Source organism: Aotus nancymaae, unplaced genomic scaffold (genome assembly GCF_030222135.1).
Source record: "Aotus nancymaae isolate 86718 unplaced genomic scaffold, 86718_ANA_hifiasm-v0.15.2.pri h1tg000059l, whole genome shotgun sequence".
Lineage (NCBI taxonomy): Eukaryota > Metazoa > Chordata > Mammalia > Primates > Aotidae > Aotus > Aotus nancymaae.
In genome coordinates this window covers 8103479-8112412 of record NW_026988473.1, presented here as the reverse complement: position 1 = coordinate 8112412, position 8934 = coordinate 8103479, and positions in this window count along the sequence as shown.

Here is an 8934-nt window from a genome sequence, read left to right as displayed (position 1 = left end):
GACCAGCTTGGCTAACATGGTGAAATCCCATCTCTTCTAAAAATACAAACAATTAGCTGGGCATGGTGGCAGGCACCTGTAGTCCCAGCTACTCAGGAGGCTGAGGCAGGAGAATCGCTTGAACCCAGGAGCCGTAGGTTGCAGTAAGCCGAGATCATGCCATTGCCCTCCAGCCTGAGCATTAAGAGCAAAACTCCATCTCAAAAAGAAAGAAAGAAAGAAAGAAAGAAAGAACAGAAGAAAGAAAGAAAGAAAGTAGTTTAAGCAATTTGTTTAAAATTTTCCCTCTTATTTCATTTCTGCAACAGTTGCTATCTGGCTGTCCTTTTTATAATGCAGAGTGAGAACTTTCCCTACTGTGTTTCATAAACATTGTCCAGGTTCCATTGCCAAGAATGTGTTGTCCAAAATGCCTGTTTCATTTTTAAAGATGGAACTCCACCCTTTGCTTGGTTTGAAGTGCGTACAGAATGTTATGATAGGACATAGTAGTAGCAGTGGTCAGACATGGAAATGGTGGAGAGACAAAAATACACATGTGAAATAAACTCAGTATTTTAATAAAGTGAAAAAAGAGAGATGTGGTGCAGTCTCCCAGAAGATACAACCAAACAGCTGTAAAGCGGCTGCCCCTGGGTAGCAATCTGAGAGTTGGGAGGTGGGGTAATGGGGGGTTGTGGGGGGGGAGAAGAGGACTATACCTTTCATTTTAAATTATTTTGTGCCATTTCATTTCTACACCATATGCAATGAAATAAAATAGTGCTTTTCCTCTCTCCTGCATTTCTCATATCGTGACTCTCCTCCCAGTGAGACTTCCAGACTTCAGTTTTGTTTCTTTAGACGGGATCTCACTCTGTCACCCAGGTTGGAGTGCAGTGGTGTGACTGCAGCTCACTGCAACCTCTGCCTCCCAGGCTCAAGCAATCCTCCCACGCAGCCTCCTGAACAGCTGGAATTACAGGTATGCGCCTTCATATCTGGCCAATTTTTTGTATTTTTGGTAGAGATGGGGTTTTGCCATGTTGCCCAAGCTGGTCTTAAACTTCTGAGCTCAGGAAATCCACCTGCCTCAGCTTCCCAAAGTGCTGGGATTATAGGCGTGAACCACTATGCCCAGCCCTGATTTTGAGTTTAAAAGAGAGAGCCCAGATATAAATCAAAATATGTATAGGAATCCAAATTCCAGCACCCATACATGTGCCATCCTAATGCAATGGGAAAAGTTCCTTATCCCCCTCTCAGGGCGAGCAACAGGGGGAGGGGCTCGCTTCTTCGGTGACTGCTGCTCAAACCTCCAGGGGGAGCATGCAGATGGGCAGGTTGTGGGGCTCCCACCCTTCGGCAGCTTCTAGGGGTGAATGCTTCCAGCTCCTGAAGCCCCAGTGGGCGTGAGTTATAGGGTGCTTTCTCAGTCTTGCCTTCCGCGGCAGCTTGTGAGAATCAGCTCTATTAGACCTTCTGCCTTATCACAAGGACAGGGGGCTTTATGTATCCTGGGGTTCTTGCCTTGGAGTACCAGAAGAATCGGATCACACGTGGGCTTGGAGAATGAGTGCAAGGTTTTTTATTGAGTAGTAGGTCTCAGCGAGGTGGATGGGGAGGCCAGAAGGGGGATGGAGTGGGAGGGTGGTTTCTCCCCCAGAGCCGGGCTGCCCACGGCCAGGCTCTCTTGCTACTGCCCCAGCCAAACTCCGCGTTGCTCCACTGGTCGATGGCCTGCCAGCATCTGCTGGTGCCTGTCATGCGCTCTTCTACCACTGTGCTTCTTTCAACATCCAGCCACTGGTGTTCCTGCCCCCCAGGGTCTTCAAGTTTTTATAAGCACAGGATGGAGGCGTGGTGAGCCATAGTGGTCTTGCAAAATGCAACATTTGGGCCTGAAGGCAGGAGTTCCTGTCCTCACCTAGGTCCATGGGCACAGGCCCAGGGGTGGAGCCCTAGCCAGGGACCATGCCTTTCTCTACCCAGCACTTCCCTTCCCCTATCCCATATCACTAAGTGAATTACAACTCTCTGGTCAGAGGGGAGGAGAAGAAAGTTAGAAAGAAGGGCTAGTGCACAAAATGTGTACGTAGGCCTCCTAAAAACAGCCTCGTGCCCTATTCCTGAACAAATTTGAGGGTCCTAGGTCTCCTAAATAAGTTCAGAGATCTCAGAGTTGAAAGGTATGTGTCCCGCTTCTTGTTTGAAAGCCCTGGAAGGCAGCAAGCTCAAGACCCTTTTACACATTCTAGAATTCAGAGGGAGCCTCACAGATTCCCATCCTGCCCCCAGTGGGGTCGGCCAAAAGCCTTTTCCTCATGTAGCTGAGACTGGCGGGGATGGGAAGTTGCTAGGGAGTGAGAATGTAGTCAAGGCAGCCTGCTGATTCCCCAGTGGACCTTCACACAATGTTAGTTGCGGCCAGGTGTAGTGACTCACACCTGTAATCCCAGCACTTTGGGAGGCCAAGGTGGGCAAACCACTTGAGGTCAGGAGTTTGAGACCAGCCTTACCAAGATGTGGAAACCCCGTCTCTACTAAAAATACAAAAATTATCTGGGTGTGGTAGTGTATGCCTGTAATCCCAGATACTTGGGTGGCTGAGGCAGGAGAATCATGCCTGAACCTCAGGATGTAGAGATTGCAGTGAGCCAAGATCGCGCCACTGTACTCCAGCCTGGGCAACCAAGCAAGCCTCTGTCTCGAAAAAAAGAAAAGAAAGAAAAGAAAGAAAGAAATAAAGAGAAAGAAAGGAAGGAAGGAAGGAAGGAAGGAAAGAAAATGTTAGTTGCTTCTTTCTTTTCTTCTTCTCTTCCTCCTCTGCCCCCCGCCACCCCCATTCCTTCTTCCTCAGTCTCTCTAATACGCCTCCTTCATTTCTGATTCAGACCCTCCCTGCCCAGTCCCTCCTTTTCTGGTCCTACCTCCTCTCCCCATCTCTGGCATTCCCCATCCCAAGCCTCCTCCTCCTAGATCACCCAGTGCCACTGTGGTTAGAATCACCTCCTTGGGGCTCTAGTCAACCTCACAGAAATGGGTTACCCCTCCCTTCTAAACTCCTCTAAAATGATAGTAAACAATCTTAAAAAGAATACTACCCACAAAGGAAGAATGAGAGAGATGACAATGGCAGGTAAAATAGGTCACTTTGGAAGATGAATAACAAATGGCAGATTAAAGGAAGTGATCATCTACTTGAGAGGTGAATCCATTTGTTCTGGAGAACCCTTGAGAGACTCAGTGCTCAGACACACAGGAACATCAAAGGTGGGGAGGCAGGAGTGGCAGATGTTCCCAGTTGTCTACCCAATATCCTGTCACTCTTCCTTCTTGCCAAGAGATCTTGATTTTATCCAGGGCCATGATGTGTCCTGCTAAAATAAAAACTCACTCCCCAGACTTTCTTGCCACTAAGGGCAGCCACCCGATCCAGTTCTGGCCAATGAAAGTCCACTTGAAGGACTTCCAGGAAAGCTAGAGCGCTTTCCTGAATTAAAGGAGCAAAGGGGAGCTGGTGAGGGCCTTCTCCCCTCTGCCCTTCCCCATTCCTCCTGCCCCAATAGTGATCAAAGTGCCTAGGAGTGCGATGCGTGTGAAAGCCACGTGCCGAGAGCAGCAGAAGGGAAAGAGAAGGAGACGGGACGTCTGTGTCACCTTGGAGCTGCTGCACCAGCCTGGCAACAACCACTAGATTTCTTGTTGTTGTTGTTGTTTTCAAATCAATAGTTATCTGGTTAAACCACTGTGGTCAAGTTTTGTCAGGGACAGTTGAATACAATCCTTAATCCATAAAACTGTTGTTGATGGAACATCGTCTGCAGAAGAGTTAGCCAGATTCCTTCTCCTAGCCCAGAGTCAGACAAAAAGATGCTTCCTCCTTCCTCCTCAAAGACCAGAAGTTAGTTAGTTAGTTAGTTAGTTGGTCGGTTAGTTAGAGACGGAATTTCACTCTTGTTGCTCAGGCTGGAGTGCAATGGTGCAATCTTAGCTCACCACAGCCTCCATCTCCCAAATTCAAGCAATTCTCCTGCCTCAGCCTCCCAGATAGCTGGGATTACAGGCATGCACCACCATACCTGGCTGATTTTTGTGTTTTTAGTAGAGATGGGGTTTCTCCATGTTGGTCAGGCTGGCCTCAAACTCCTGACCTCAGGTAATCTGCCCACCTCAGCCTCCCAAAATGCTGGGATTACAGGCGTGAGCCACCGCACCCAGCTCAGAAGTTTATTTTCTAGAGAATTTATCTAAGAGACTTGGGATTGGGACAGGAATATGAAGCCCATCAGAGAAGTGGACAAAGGCATGAGGCTGCGATGGAAGGACCAAATGGAAACCAACACTCTAACCCCTTGGGCCACTAGTCACCTTTCCCAGCCTCGGTCAGGAATCGACCTGGACTCCATGAGAAATATGAAGGCCAGCTTGGAGAACAGCCTGAGGGAGGTGGAGGCCCACTACACCCTGCAGATGGAGCAGCTCAACGGGATCCTGCTGCACCTGGAGTCAGAGCGGGCACAGACCCGGGCAGAGGGGCAATGCCAGGCCCAGGAGTACCAGGCCCTGCTGAACATCAAGGTCAAGCTAGAGGCTGAGATCGCCACCTACCCTCGACTGCTGGAAGATGGCAAGGACTTCAATCTTGGTTATCCCCTGGACGGCAGCAACTCCATGCAAACCATCCAAAAGAACACCACCCACCAGACAGCTGATGGCAAGGTGATGTCTGAGACCAACGACACCAAAGTTCTGAGACATTAAGCCAGCAGAAGCAGGGGACCCTTTGGGGAGCAGGAGGCCAATAAAAAGTTCAGAGGTCAAAAAAAAAAGGAGGCAGGAGAGTCAGAGTCAGAGAAGTAAATGGTGATGATGGTAGCAGAGAGAGAAGAGATGTAACAGCAGAAACAGAGGTCAGAGAGAGAGAGTTGAAGATGCTTGGCTGCTGGCTTTGGCAATGGAAGATGAGGCCATGAGCCAAGGACACAGGCAGCTTGTAGAAGCAGGTAAAGACATGGATTCTCTTCTGGAGCTTCCTGAAGGAACTCAGCCCCTGCAGACCCGGTTTGAATTGCTGACCACCAGAACTGTCAGATGATGTGTGTTGTTTGAAGCCAATAAATGTGTGGTAATCACTCACAACAATAGGTCACTAGAAGGAGAATGACTGATCCTTAGTGAGGTTCCAGGGGGAAGGCTTTGCAGAGGGGTTAATTTAAACTGGGCCTTAAGGCAGGAAAGGAAGGTAAACCAGGAGTAAAGGGAATTCCCAAGAGTGGTAAAATATGTTATTAGTTGTGGGTTAACAAGAAGGGAAGGGATTCTCCTATCCACAGGAGATCAATCCGTTTGCCTGGATCTGTCCCTGCTTATGCCTATTGCCCAGTATAATTTTTTTTTTTTTTTGGTGTTTTTTTGTTTTGTTTTGTTTTTTTGAGAGAGTTTTGCTCTGGTTGCCCAGGCTGGAGTGCAATGGTGCGATATCAGCTCACCGCAACCTCCGTCTCCCAGGTTCAAGCGACTCTCCTGCCTCAGCCTCCCGATTAGCTGGGATTACAGGCATGTGGCACCATGCTGTGCTAATTTTGTATTTTTAGTAGAGACGGGGTTTCTCCATGTTGGTCAGGCTGGTCTCAAACGCCTGACCTCAGGTATGTGCCCAACTCGGCCTCCCAAAGTGCTGGGTTTACAGGCGTGAGCCACCGCACTTGGCCCATCCCAGTATGATTTTTTAGTGTGCTTCCTTTCACAGTCAAGTATGCTGGTTGGGACAACAAATGCTATGGCCATCCTCCCACTCTACATCTTTGCCCATGCAGTCTCCCCCAGGAAAATTCCTCCTCTGCCTTCTTCTCGTCTCCCAATTCAGATCCTTTCTTTCCTGCACACCACATTCAAGACCTTTCTACTCCAAGTCATCTGTGCCAAATCACTGGTCACAAGTTCCTTTCCATTCTCTGAAATCCCCTAATACTTGAATAACTTATACCACAAAATCTCACCTTTAACTGTGTTGCTGTTCAGTAGTTTTCATACACTGGATAGCAAATATTTACATTTGTGGCCACCAACATCTTTTCAGCACTGTCCCTACATTTCAGTAATATTTCTACATTATAAATCCTACCTTCCCACAGTAGAAACCCCAAAATTTGCATTCTCACCTTAGCAGCATTACTTCCTTGCAACTAAGATGGGGCGTGTAGCTGGGTTTCACCCAGGATTCAAAGGTGAGCAATGGGAAGAAATGGTATAGGGGACCGATCTTCCAGGAAGCAGAGTAGCAAAGATGCCTCATGGTCAGGGGAAGCAAGGGTGGAGCATCAGGCAGCCAATCCCAAGGAAAGATGCCCAGCAAAAGTGCCCGGCGAAAGCGGTGACAGTGTGCTCTCTAGAGACTAGAGCAAGCCCATAGCATGGCTGTGGATTATTCCTGTCTGTGTGGATTTAAAGCCATTTAGAAATTCTATGGGCTTCTTAATATTCTCTATAAATCCTTTTTCATTTTAATCTAGCCAGATAGTTTTGTTGTTTGCAACCAGAAACAGACTGACAGATGCGACTGGTCTTGTCACGACAGTTAGTTGATAACCTCCCTACTGGCAGTTTGGATTCTTAAGAGCTTTTATATTCCTCTAAGCACCTTCCCAGCACAGGCCCTACAGACTCTGCTGTCTCAAATATGACGGGTGGAATTAGGGAAAGCATAATCAGAGGAGAGGGTGGGGTTGTGGGGCCCACAGTGAGCTAGGCTGCTTACCAGGCACAGAGCAAAACAGTCCGATGGAAGATGCCTGCCACACCCCAGTGAATTCCAGTGAGTCAAGGTAGGTGGCAAGCAAGCAATGGAGACAAATGCCAGCAGTACGGCTTGGCCCTGACGCTCTGACGTCCACGACTGGAGACGGCCAGTCCCTCCTCCAGGGTCCTTTCAGCACAAATCCTTCACTCAAGCAGTATTTCTGGAATGTGGAAATAAATGGAAACCACCCAAATGGGAGTAAGCAAAGGCTATTTATTTAGAGCTTGCCATTGCAAGGGAGTCACCCACATCACTTGTGTTAGGCAGAGATTCAGGGGCAGGCAGGAGAGTGGAAAGCTTTTACAATGGCAAAAAGGGAAGGCTCAGGTGTGCTCTGTTTGGAGGCACTTTCGCTGGGGAAGTCGGATGGACTAACAAAAAGCATCATCCTATGTGACTGGTTAGAGGAGAAGATTTAGCTTTCTCTGATTGAGACTAAGTTGGAAGCAAGGACAAAAATTAGGGAAGCTGGCACTTATTGACCAAGTCCTAACCATTTAGAATGCATTGCTGATGGCCGGGCGCGGTGGCTTACACCTCTAATCTCAGCACTTTGGGAGGCTAAGGCGGGTGCATCACGAGGTCAGGAGTTCAAGACCAGCCTGGCCAATATGGTGAAACCCCGTCTCTACTAAAAATACAAAAAATTAGCTGGGCATGGTGGCGGGCACCTGTAATCCCAGCTACTCAGAAGGTTGAGGCAGGAGAACCCGGGAAGCGGAGATTGCAGTGAGCTGAGATTATGCCACTGCATTGCAGTCCAGGTAACAGTGTGAGACTCCATCTCAAAAAAATAAATAAGTAAAATAAAATAAAAATTTTAAAAATTTAGAAAAAGAAATAGAGGGCCTGGCGCAGTGGCTCATGCCTGTAATCCCAGCACTTTGGGAGGCCAAGGTGGGTGGATCACCTGAGGTCAGGAGTTCGAGACCAGCTTGGTCAACATGGTAAAACCCATCTCTACTAAAAATACAAAAATTAGCTAGGCATGGTGTTGGACACCTATAATCCCAACTACCCAGGAGGCTGAGGCAGGAGAATCACTTGAACCCAGGAGTCGGAGGTTGCAATGAACCAAGATCGCACCATTGCACTCCAGCCTGGGCAACAGGAGTGAAAATCTGTCTCAAAAAAAAAAAAATAGAATGCACTGCTGTTAAGGTTGTGGTTTGGTGTCCTGGACTAGCTGCTGCATGGGTTCTGGTTCAGAGTTTATTTTTGTATAAGTTCTGGCCATGGTCCCTTTGTACATTTGGGTCTCTCAGGAATGAATCAACCCCTGTGCCGTCAGTACCTTCAGTGCATGGAGTGGGTTGGGGAAAGGTGGCATTTGCTGGACAAAGTGAAAGCCTATCTTTGACATTGGCTCATCCAGCCAATAAACAATTTAGAGCAAATTAATAAAAACAAAATAATTTTGCTGTGAGCCTAAACTGCCCAAAAAAATAAGAATAACATCATAATTCAAAAAGGTACTTTCGTAATAGAGTAAGGTATCTTTCAGGTCATACCACTAACCCAGTTGTCTTCCTGGGTACAAATGTAAACTTACATCCACCTTGACTACTGGAAGGACAAAACAGGAATCTAGAACAGCCATGGGTGAATACAGGCGGTTTCATCCAGTCACCAGGGGTGTCAAGTCTTTAGGAAACACACAGAGGCAGGGAGGAGTTGAAGTATCGACAAAAAATAAGGACTCGAAAGTGCTTACGCTGTAATCCCAGCACTTTGGGAGGCCGAGGTGAAAGGATTGCTTGAGCTCCGGAGTTCAAGACCAGATAAAGAAACCCCATCTCAAAAATAAATAAATAAATAAAATAAGGACTTCTGCGGGTGATGAAATTTAAACCCGGGGGTTTTCAGACTCTCCGGGCACCCGAAGTAAAGGTATAGAATCAGACCAAGTAGACTTTTTTTTTTTTGAAAGAAAGGAAGAAAGAAAGAAAGAAAAAGAATAAAGAAGAGGAAGAAAAAGGAAGAGAAAGAGAGAGAGAGAATGGGAGTATTGCTTTCTTGCCCAGGCTAGAATGCAGTTTAGTAATGGGTATTGAAAACCTCTTTTATACCAATAATTATACTTGATGTAAACAGGAAGGAATAAGGGAAGAAAATAACAAACGAGCAGCCAACCAATATTTCATTTAAACCTA